Genomic DNA, 11,435 nt, shown 5'->3' with positions numbered 1-11,435 from the left:
GGGGCAGGCTGGCCTCAGGGTTCAGCATATTTGGGCAGTGGCCCACTACTGGTCCCTGAGAGTGACCACTAAAAAGGCCCACTTCTGGTCCCTGAGAGTGCTTCTCTGCTTATAGTCTTTGTGTGGTATTGGTGGAATGACTCTCTCAGGGCTCACCATAGTAGGGGGACATGGAGGATAATTTTCCAAAGACCCTCTTGAGTTGGTCCTGGAAAGGACTGGAAGACTCAAAGGCTCCACCTGTCCTTATTTACTGGGGCAGTCGCTGTTTTCTAGAACTGGTCTTTGGTAACTCACAGAATCATTATTGTGTCCTTGTTTTTGCCTCTTGGAGATGCTTTGTTCAAACATCCCCCCCCAGCAAATGTGAGTTGCTAGAGCAGAATTCTTCAGAATTTTGCTTTCTCCTCACAGTCTCTAGGAATTGAAAATTATCCACAGTCTCTAGAAATTAAATCTCTAAGTGGGTGGGAGGGAGAGAGGATAGCACCCTCCAGTGCCAGTGCACTCTAGTGTCTCCAGTGCACCTGCATGTAAGGTCAATATGCAGTATGGAATATAGTGGCTGGGTTCACACAGGCACATGGATCCTGGTTAAAAAGTTTAATCAGGATTAGTGAGTCATATGGTGCTGACTGTGTGAATCCAGAATTTCAGGGCAATCCTGGTCAAACCACTCTGGTTAAGCAGCATTTAACCAAGATAGATAATCAAGATTCAAAATGGCTACATTTTGGAACTTTTAAGAGACTTTAAGGGTGTTCTCATGAGCAGCCAAATCCAGGCTAGGGCAGGCGAGCCTGGGTTAGGCTGCTCTAGTGGAGCACTGGGGGATCCATGCTTTGAAGCCCAGCTGCCAGGATTGTGTGTCTCCTTGGGCTTCATGGAGACATAGAGATGGGTGCCTAGAGTGCCCGTCTGAAAGGCCAGTCCCCCAATGCACCACGCTTATCACACAGTGCATTGTGGGAGTGCTGCTTGTGTGTGCAGCCAAGCCACATGGCAAAGAGACAGCGACGAGGGCACGCAGATACTCTGGGGAAAGGTAAGTTCAGTTCAGCCTTCTTTCCTGCCCGCCTGCCCAGCCTCTGATCATGTGAATAGGCTCTTTATCTAAGTCAGCAATTCTACATTACGTACCTATGAATTTAGATGATTGGATTTTGTGTTCATGTTTTTGAGGTGTTTATTCTGGATGAATATTTAGTGAATTTTTGCTCAGTAATATTTACAGATTATGAACATTCATTTTCAGTTAATGAACACTGTATATGTTTGTATATTGCATTCCTGATCTTCCTCATTCTGTACATTCTTATCAGGGTTAGCAACCATACTGATGATGAGCAGCCCTTTGGGAAGTACATGAGCTGCATGGGCATGCATAATGTACAGAGATAAAGTAAGTTGACCTAGCTATGGTGTGTGTGTGTGTGTACTCCATCTTTTCCAGTGAGTAGAATCTATTTTGAGTGCCATCAGTGGTGTATCTGATCTTCAGTACTCATCAGGACTCTTTGGAGTCACAATCTGGGGGGTAACTATATAAAATGCAAATAAGATGTTCATGATGAAATATTTTTAAAACAGTCATGGCAATATTTACTTTCTCCCTCTTCTTCCCAAATGGCTGGTTTTGCTTATATGCTGTTGGCAGATGGGATGTGGATCATTTTAATTAGATTTTATTGGACTGTTATATGGCCCATAATTGTGATCATTACTCATTTTCACTGTGATTCCGGCAGTGCCTCTGTTTAGACATGATGGCATTTTGATGAGACAAACCCTATGTCACTTGTTGTTGAAGCAATGGAAAGATAGGTTTTCAAAGAAAAGTTGAACTCAATTAATGAAGGATACTGAGGGCCACTTTCATTTCTAATGGTATCTGCATTGTAGATATTGTAAGCAAAGTGTCTCCTGAGTCTACATTATCATCAGATCATACAGGAATAGTTACAGGTATGCAGGGGCTTGAATTAGCCAATACTGTAGATCAGGGGTGTTCAACTTCAGCCCCCCCCCCAGCTCTGTTTGGTCTACAGATCCCATCATCCCTAGCTATGGCCACTGCGATTGGATATGATGGGAGTTGTAGGCCACAAACAGCTGGAGGGCTGCATTGGATTCTCCCTGCTGTACAGCAAGGCTGCACAACTTTGGCCCTCCAGATGTTTTTGGACTACAACTTGCATCATCCCCAGCCAGTGGCCAATAATAAGGGATGATGGGAGTTGTAGTCCAACATTTGCAGGGGGCCAAAGCCACGTAGCCCTGCTGTAGAGTATCTCATCTGAAGTCTCGGATGAGAATGCCTACTGTCTTAATTCCATACCTTCTCAACTGTTCAAGTTGTTCATCTCTCACATACTTGTAACTCATACATTTGTTATAATTTATGGACTGGACTGTCTAGGGGAGCAAGGTTTGGAAACATTGTAGCATAGTAGGGCCATCTTATGTAAGAGTCCATCCCACCTCACACCAAAAATTCATTATCTGAATTCCCCACCCTTACATACTGCTGAAGACTCTTCTCCGGTGTTGTTCAGAGTATCCATTTACCCCTCAACAGCCTGTCCTGCCCTTTCTTTGGAAGCAGAATGTATTACTGCCCATAACATGACATCCAGACAAATGAAGTGCTTGTACAATAAAAAAACTGTGCTAGTGCAAGCAGACTGAAAAGCTGCATGGAATCAAAACACTGAGCAAGGGGAGAGCAACTGGCCCTATTCAGCCCCAGCACAGCATCCCTTGAGGGGCTGTTGTTGGTGTCTATCTCAAGTTTCTTTTTAGATTGTGAGCCCTTTGGGGACAGGGAGCCATCTTAATTTATTTTTCTTTCTATATGTAAACCTCTTTGGGAACTGTTTTAGAAAAGCGGTATATAAATATTTGTCCTCGTCATCCTATGATATAAGGCATGGCACAGACTGTGCACCTTGTTGTGGTAGCACAACATTAGCCTGGAATGCAAGCTCAAAACTTTCTGCAACGAACTAGTACAACAGCCCTGGGCTAGCACAACAGGTGTGCTTAAGTGCTTTGTGAGTCTGGATGCTAGCCATAGACTTTTGTTTAAACTATGTTGAATTATACTGGTGCAATAGCGACAGTATAGTTAAGCTGGAGAGTTTTTTCAACATTCCGCCATTATAAGCCCTCAATGTTCTATTGCTTATAAAATTAAACAATTTGTCCAATCTGCTTGGCCTTCAGCACACATTCACTAGGTGACAAGAGACAACTCCTCTGCAAATTTGGTGAAGGTCCATTGGAAAAATGGCTTAGATAAAGCAGTTTAAAGTTTTTCTCTTTTGAACAGGGGTTTTAAGGCTTGGCAAAAAAATTTTGGACTGAGAAAGTATTATTTAAATGATTTTGTAGTCCCTTTACATAGTTTCACCCTCTAGACTTCATGCCGGAAAAATACCTTTTGTACAGCACTGCCCACATTAAACATGGCGGCTGACTTGCTGCCCCGACCCTGCTGCCCACTGGCACACTCCTGCCTGTGGCTCCTGCCCATGGCTCTGTTCCGCTGACTCGCTGCCCCAACCCTGCTGCCTGTTGCCACACTTCTGCCCATTGTTCCTGCCTGCTGCTCACCTCTGCCCCCAGCCTCCATTCCCAGGGCTCAGCTGGCCTCCATGCATGTGTGGACTGTGCACAGGTATGGAGGCCATCGGAGCCCTGGTGGTGGGGCAGCCGACAGGGAATGCTTCCCCCTGCCTCTCAGTTACAGACACATTCATTTGGACCCTTTTCAGATGCATTTTCTCCTGGAGGCTTTACAGACAGGGCTTCTACCCCGAATCTCCTTCGGAATAGAGTGTGTGCATTCACACACCAGCCAAACTTACCGCGAAGTCCCTTCGAGATCCTTGGACCCACTCCACACACAAGTTAGGCTTTGTCTTGCGAATTCTAGCTTATCTTGAGGTATTTCCCGGTTTTTTAAAATGCTGGTTTTTGTTTCTTAAATGTTTATTAGATTTTACAATAACTTTTACATTCAATTACATTCATTTCCTAACTCTACACATACAGTAAATACATATTGACTTCCAGCTCACCTATCTGCATGGTTCACAATAACTATACATATAAGCCATTGCTATAATAATTCAAAATATACAAACGGCTTAATTTTACCCAGCCCAACCTACTGCTATTACTGTATTTCAAACCCTGCTGAAAAATCCGTATTGGGAAAATAATTATTTAAATAAAGCAAAAAAGGTTCCCAATCTTCTTTAAAACATTCAAAATAATCATCTCTTATAAGTAAGTAAGTAAGTAAGTAAATAAATAAATAAGTGTTGTTAGCTTTGCCATCTCTGCATATTCCAACATTTTTATCAGCTGGTCTTTTGATGGCATTTTAGTGTCTTTCTACTTCTGCGCATAAACTATCCTGGCCGCTGTGGCTGTATACATAAAAAATGTTAAATTTCTTTTAGGAAGCTCTCCTTCTATTATTCCCAGCAGGAAGGACTCTGGCCTCTTGAAAAATGTCATTTTAAAATTTTTTTTCCAGTTCATTATATATCATATCCCAAAAGGCCTTTGCCCTCCTGCACGACCACACATATGAAGGAGATTTCCTTCACATTCTCCACATTTCCAACATTTGTTTGAAACATTTTTATACATCAATGCTAGGTTTTTCGGTGTCAAATACCACCTATACATCATCTTATAATAATTTTCTTTTAAGGTATAACATGCAGTAAATTTTAAATCCGTTTTCCATAATTTTTCCCAAGCAGCCATATCTATATTATGACCTACATCTTTAGCCCATTTTATCATTGTCGTTTTGACCACTTCATCTCTTGTCTCCTCCAAAAGCAACAACTTATACATTTCAGAGACTAATCTTTCGTCATTTTCACACATCTCCTTCTCAAATCTCGAGGTTTGATCTACCAACCCAACCTTAAGATCCTTTTTATAAATTTCATTTAGCTGATGATACCGAAACCAATTACAAACCATACTTTGTACTTCACTCAATTTTTTTAATTTACAGCCCTTCTCTTGGAAACATAACAAATGCTGGTTTTGAGCTACTTTTTCTGAAAACGCTGGAGTAAATAGGGATAGGCACTGAGGTAGAATCATTAGCATGATAAGAGGGATACTGTCTTTGAAATGCAGATGTGGCTCTTTAGTAATCTCTCTCTCTCCCTCCCCCACCATTGGCTAGGAGGAAAACACAGACGCCTGCCATGTGAATCTGTGAACACAAAACCCGAGAGCAGAGGGGAGGGACTGCTTCTCTCAATGCAGGGAGTGTGATTCGATGTGGCTTCGCTCAACATTTACCCCGCAGCATGAAGCCATGTCTAGTCCTTGGTGGCCTCGGCCTCAGTCCCGAGGGCTCAGATGGCCTCCTTGCATGCGAAATGAGCCCTGGGGTCGGGGCAGCTGGCAGGGAATAAGCTTGCCAGGATAAGGAGCACGCCAGAATGGGTGAGGGGTGTGTGTCTGTGTGTGCCTGTATCTCTGCCTCTGTGTGTGTGTGTGCCTGTGTGTGCACCTGTGTGTGCCTGTGCTTGTGTGTGTGAATGGCCACGTCACTTGTATACAACTTTTACACTATTTTGCTGATAACACCATCCTGAAGGAAGTTAAATAAAGCAGGAGAATTGTGAGGTTTATGGGAAATTTATGGGAAAATAATCTGTAATTTTGGACACGGTTGTTAAAGCATTTGCTATTTTAAATTATGACTGTTTTGTATGTGTTGTTGTTTTTAAGAAAAAGTAAAGAATGAAGTACAGGTTTAAAGTGAACACACATTACCTGCTTCTTGTTGTGCCCTTATTCACTGCTGAATAAGCACGAGGTGAGATCACACTCACTATTACCAAATCCACTAATTTCATTAACTTGTGTTTTTTCAGGCAGGGTGGTGGTGGAGTGTGACTTTATCTTAGTTGAAGGTTTTACAACGTTTTTGGTATTCAACATCAGGAAGTTTTGCCTTGTGGTTTGGGAAAGCTCTTTCTCATAGCGTCTAATCATATTTCCCTTTTAAAAATGCCTGGAAATTCAGTAATCCAAAAGTATTCAGTTTAAAATGAGAGTTAGCTGCTTTACATTTGCACTCATGTGCTAAAAAGAATGGCAATTGCAAGTTAAGGTGCAAGAAATTGCAAGCTAAGGTGCAAGAAATTGCAAGTTAATCTTCACTTCTGCACCATATAAGGTATAAAGACTTTGTACATTCTGGTATATTCATTCATTCATTCATTCATTCATTCGATTTCTATACTGCCCTTCCAGAAATGGCTCAGGGTGGTTTACACAGAGGCTTTAGAAATAAGGCTCCATGCATCCACACTTTGCCTTGATCAAAGATGCATCAGGCAGAAATTCATCAGGGGCAGCTCTAGGAAGTGATTAGGGAAACTCTGCCTGTTAAATGTCTGCCTGGAGGCATCCCTCCCCAGCTCAATGTCCAACTGAGAACAAGGCAAAGTGTGAGTGAATGGAGCCTCATTTCAAAAGCCATCATCATCATATACCAGACTGTACAAAGTCTTTACAGCTTATATGGCATGGAAGTTAAGAAGGACACCTTAAGGAGGCTTTTAATTAGAATTAATTTTAAAACTTGTTTTAATATCTATTTTATTCTATTGTTTTTATTATGTATTTTTAATTTGTAACTTTTAAATATTTTAAATTTTGTACACCGCCTAGAGATGTACATATCAAGTGGTATAGAAATATGAGAGATAGATAGATAGATAAGAAGCAGATTGAGCAAACACATAATCCTGGCCACTGGGTTAAGGGCACATGTGCCCTTAGCCTTGGCTAACAGCTTGGCACAAAAATATCCCTAACGCAGGCTGGGCTACCCTAGCCTTTCTGTGTTATTTAAGGTTGTTGTTTTTTTAATGGTCTTAAAGTAGGAGATGTTCTTTTGCCAGTGGGTATATATAATATCAAAATGAAAAATTGCTTATAGCTATAGTCATTGCAAAAGTGGTTGCATGCCTCATTCTGTTACCCTTGGAACTGCCCCCTGGTCCTTTTGATGGTCATTAAAATATTTCATGGTAATAATTTCCATTTGTCAATTATACATTGCGGGGGGAATTTCTTTGATTTACCATGAATCTACTGGTAATCAATTTCATTAGATAACCCTTAGTTCTGCCAAGCACAGGATCCCTAGTCTATATTGAATGTAATAAACCTTGGAGCCCTCCAAACAACTAGACCAAAGAGAGCTGAACTCACTAATTTGTTCTTCCTTATCTCATTAACAGTGTATATTGAAGCCTTGATGAGGGTTCTCCTTCAATGATCACTTCATGCAACGCATGCATTTATTATACGTTAAGCAACAGGAATATCCAGCAAAACACCATTTGGAAATGTTACAGGGCAGTCATATTTAAGACCATCTGGTCATCCCTGTATCCAGCCTTGAGTTTAGATCCTTGAACTTTTGATTCCATCATTGATGAGCCACCACCATTCCTTTTCCATACACTGTTCCCCAAAGACTGAAGCACAGAAAAACAACATTTTCCACCCATTTCTCATAATTCATGGCCAGAAGACCTGGTGTGGAAATGGTTTGTGAATAATGACTTGCCTTCTTTTAGCTGTGACTATGACAGTTGGACATCTTGTTTATTTTGTTGGAAGAGATGACCCCTACACTTTTCTGGAACAGGGTAATTTTTCTCTCTGTTATGTAGAAGAGAGTCTTCCTTTTTTACAACGCTGATGGACTTGTATATAAATAGCTGTGTGTGCAGCAGAATTTAACCCAGAAGCCTTGAGCAAAGTCAGCAGCAGTAGGACTTTTTTTGAGCCTGAGTTAGAAACCACATGGAGCTTAATCATTAATCACCAGTCTTTAATTAACAGCTCTGAGCTTTGAACAAAAGACGCTTACCACAAGGCTGCTGAGGAGCCCTGAACCTCTTTGGTGTGTTTTCATTTGGAGGACCCAGTGGCCTTCAGGAGAGAAGCTGATGGAGCAGCTACCCTTTGTGTCAAGGGTCAAGATATTAAGGAAGAGCAGATGTTTGTGGCCTTTTCTAGCCTGGCAGCAGATTCAAGCTGACTCAACATGTACAGGCTGCCAGGTCTCTGAAGCAAGCAACCCACGGCAGCAGCGACTTATTCAAAAAAGAAATCCAGGCTATCTGTTGTTACCACCTTTGTACAGGTGAGAGAAGGGAAGTTCCTCTAGGCCCAGAAAATTTGTCAGGGGAGATGCTCAGGGTGGGATGTTCAGAAAGTAGGCAATAAGCACTTAGCAAACATTCTTGAAAACTATTTGCAAGAAGGTTGATTTTAATATGGTGTAGTAGAAAGACAGCATAGGATCACTACTGTAAATTGACACAGACTAATACAAACTGATAGGCATAGGATTCGGGGTGGGTTACTTTTGCAAATAATGTTATTCAGATTGCTAACATGTGAAACTCAGCTGCAGCCAGAAGCAGGTACTAAAAAGATTTTTAGAGAGCACGGCTCTAACTCTGAGTAGGGACATACACAAACCTTGGTCCGTGGTTCGAATGAGCAGAGCAAGTCCTTACTTGCATGCTGTCACTCCTTGCAGGTTCCTGCTGCTGTGGCACTCCTCCCACCAGCCCACATGCGGTGGTGGTGCAGCACTGGCATGCACATAGCCTCTGTGCAGGTGTGTGCACATCCCTAACTTTAAGCAAGTGTGTGTTACTGGGTTATATGCTGCATTTCCCCCAAGATATGCAGAAGCAAAGCGCTTGAAATATCATGTGGTTTGGCCCTTGGAAAATGAAGATGTATTAGTTAATGCCAGTTTAAGATTTGGCCTGTGACCATGTACTGTTAGCATCTTATCCAATGTCCTGAATGCTGTAAATTGTAACATAAGATAAAACTTGCCTGTAAATCTGATTAAAAGTTTAAAACAATGACAACAAACACCTGCCTGGTTGTTCTAGCCAGGCTTATTAACTCCAGATGACCCCAGCTTTCAAAATTCATCCTCATCCCCTTCCCAGGACGTTCTGTTATGAAATCCCTCAGAGTTGCATAAGCACAGGGCTTTAAATTAATTAATTAATTAATTAATTAATGAGAGTTACGGTGGCTCCAGCCTTCCTAGAATAAATGCCCGGTGTCTTGATAAGCCCTTACTGTACTTCTAACCCCAAATCTGTGTGAGCTGATTGTGTTCTCTTGGTGGTAAGGGAAAGGTGTTTTGCACATGATAGAGATACCCTTTCTTTATTATCATTTCATACATATCAGAACTCCATCTTGGCAATGCAGCCTGGGTCCAGGATTGAGTCTGGACATGGGAGCAACACAGAGAGAAATGCCTTCTCTCTGTTAAAGTTAATAACTGTAAAATAAAAATAAAAATACAGAAGTCTCCAATATATTTTCTTGCTTTCCCCCATCTTCTTTCTTTTTCTCCATGTCAACACCAAACAAGACAGGACTAAAATTAATGGGGAAAGCAGCAATTAGCAAATTAGGTTAGCGGCGTGTTGCAGTGTGCCATGGCTGCCAGGTGTGAGGGGCTCTGGCAGTATATTTATTAGCGGCTGTCAGAAAAGTGACACTTTGATGAATGGAGCTGGGTAATCAGCACCCTCCGACAGTGAGCACTTCGAGGCCTCAACATGCTAAACTGCAAAATCAAACCTTTTTTTAACCCCCTGTACAAAAATAATAGAAGGCCAAAAAAACAACCCCAACCTGTAAGGGAAATCTGTTTCTCCATCAGGAATTAATGATGATGATTTTAAAAAGAGAGAAGGGAAAATGCAATTTGATGTGGAAGAATTTCAGGGGTTGGAGGCTCCCCCCCTCCCCGCTTTTTCTTGTAAGATGAGTTGCAGCTTAGAGCTTTTGTAAATAAGATGCTTAAAATATGTGGGCAATATAGATCTACGGCTGGGAAGTATACTTGTTCTTCTGTTAAAACCAATGGAGCTAGTGATTTTACACCAGTTTAGGATACAGCTTTTCTACTGATCAGCCTAATCCATAAATTAGAGATACTAGAATTAATTAGGGTGATTAATTAAGGTGATTAATTGGTAACTAGTTTTCTAAACCAGGCCTAGATTTGTAAAAGGCTGTATTGTATTGTGTGCTGACCGGCAGGGAATAAAATGGATCCCGAGAGAGGACAGGAGGTGGTTTCTCATACTGGGGAGCCATTCCCATGTACAGAGGTGCGTCTAGGTAATTTTGGAGCCTGGACCTAAAGGCCTTGGGAGGCCCTCCCACTGCAAGTTAAGCATCATTTTTTTAACATGTAGATTCTTGAGGGCACAAACTACACAACCCAAGATGGACTAAAGAGTATTTGGGGTGCCCCAGGGGATGTGGAGGCCCTGGACTTCAACCCCAAAGTCCAGGGGTAAGAGCACCTCCGCTCATGTATGCAAAAAAATGTTGGGGGAGAACCCCCATACCTCTTCCCCAACCTTCTCAAGTTGCTGGGGATTGTGCAAGTGTGTCTATATCCAAGTCCAGCGAGGCAGCAGCTGAAAGCAAGATGTTAAAGAAGGAGCTGGTGTTGAACCAGCAAAACCTGGTTGTCAGTGGAGGGGTATGTAGAAGTGGGAGCTCAGCTTGGTTCTGATTCAAAGCACATACATGAGCTGGCCTCCCCCTCTGCCTGAGTAGGCTCATTGGGAGGAAGGCCTTGAGCTGCCAGGCAAGCACTTTATAACAACATAAGTAAAGCCCTGCTGGATCAGGCCCAAGGCCTATCTGGTCCAGCATCCTGCTTCACACAGTGGCCCACCAGATGCCTCTGGGGAAGCCCACAAGCAAGTGGTGATGGCAGGCCCTCTTTCTTGCTGTTGCTCCCCTGCAACTGGTATTTAGAGGCAACTTTCCTCTGAGGCTGGAGCTGGCCTACAGCCCTCAGACTAATAGCCATTGATAGGCTTGTCCTCCATGAATTTATCTAAACCCCTCTTAAAGCCATCTAGGCTGTTGGCTGTCACCACATCTTGTGGCAGAGCATTCCATACATTAATTATGCATTGTGTAAAAAAGTACTGGCAATCAGTTTCATGGGATGAGCCCTAGTTATAGTGTTATGTGAGAGGGAGAAAAAAATTCTCTCTCTCAACTTTATCCACACCATGCATGATTTAATAGACTTCTATCATGTCTGCCCTCAGTTGCCTTTATTATAAACTAAATAGCCCCAGGTGCTGTAGCCTTGCCTCATAAGGAAGGTCTTCTAGGCCCCTGATCATCTTGGTTGCCTACTTCTGCACCTTCTCCAGTTTTCCACTTCATCTCCTGTGTTGATGTTTGGCCGTGACCCAGCATTTCCTCTGCTCCTGCATTCCCGGGGTAATGGAGGAAGTTCTGAAGAAAGTCCAGGAGCCTTGCTAGGGTTCACTTGGTCCCCAGAGTTCCTGGGC

Source organism: Hemicordylus capensis, chromosome 4 (genome assembly GCF_027244095.1).
Source record: "Hemicordylus capensis ecotype Gifberg chromosome 4, rHemCap1.1.pri, whole genome shotgun sequence".
Taxonomy (NCBI): Eukaryota; Metazoa; Chordata; class Lepidosauria; order Squamata; family Cordylidae; genus Hemicordylus; species Hemicordylus capensis.
This window is presented reverse-complemented; position numbering follows the sequence as displayed.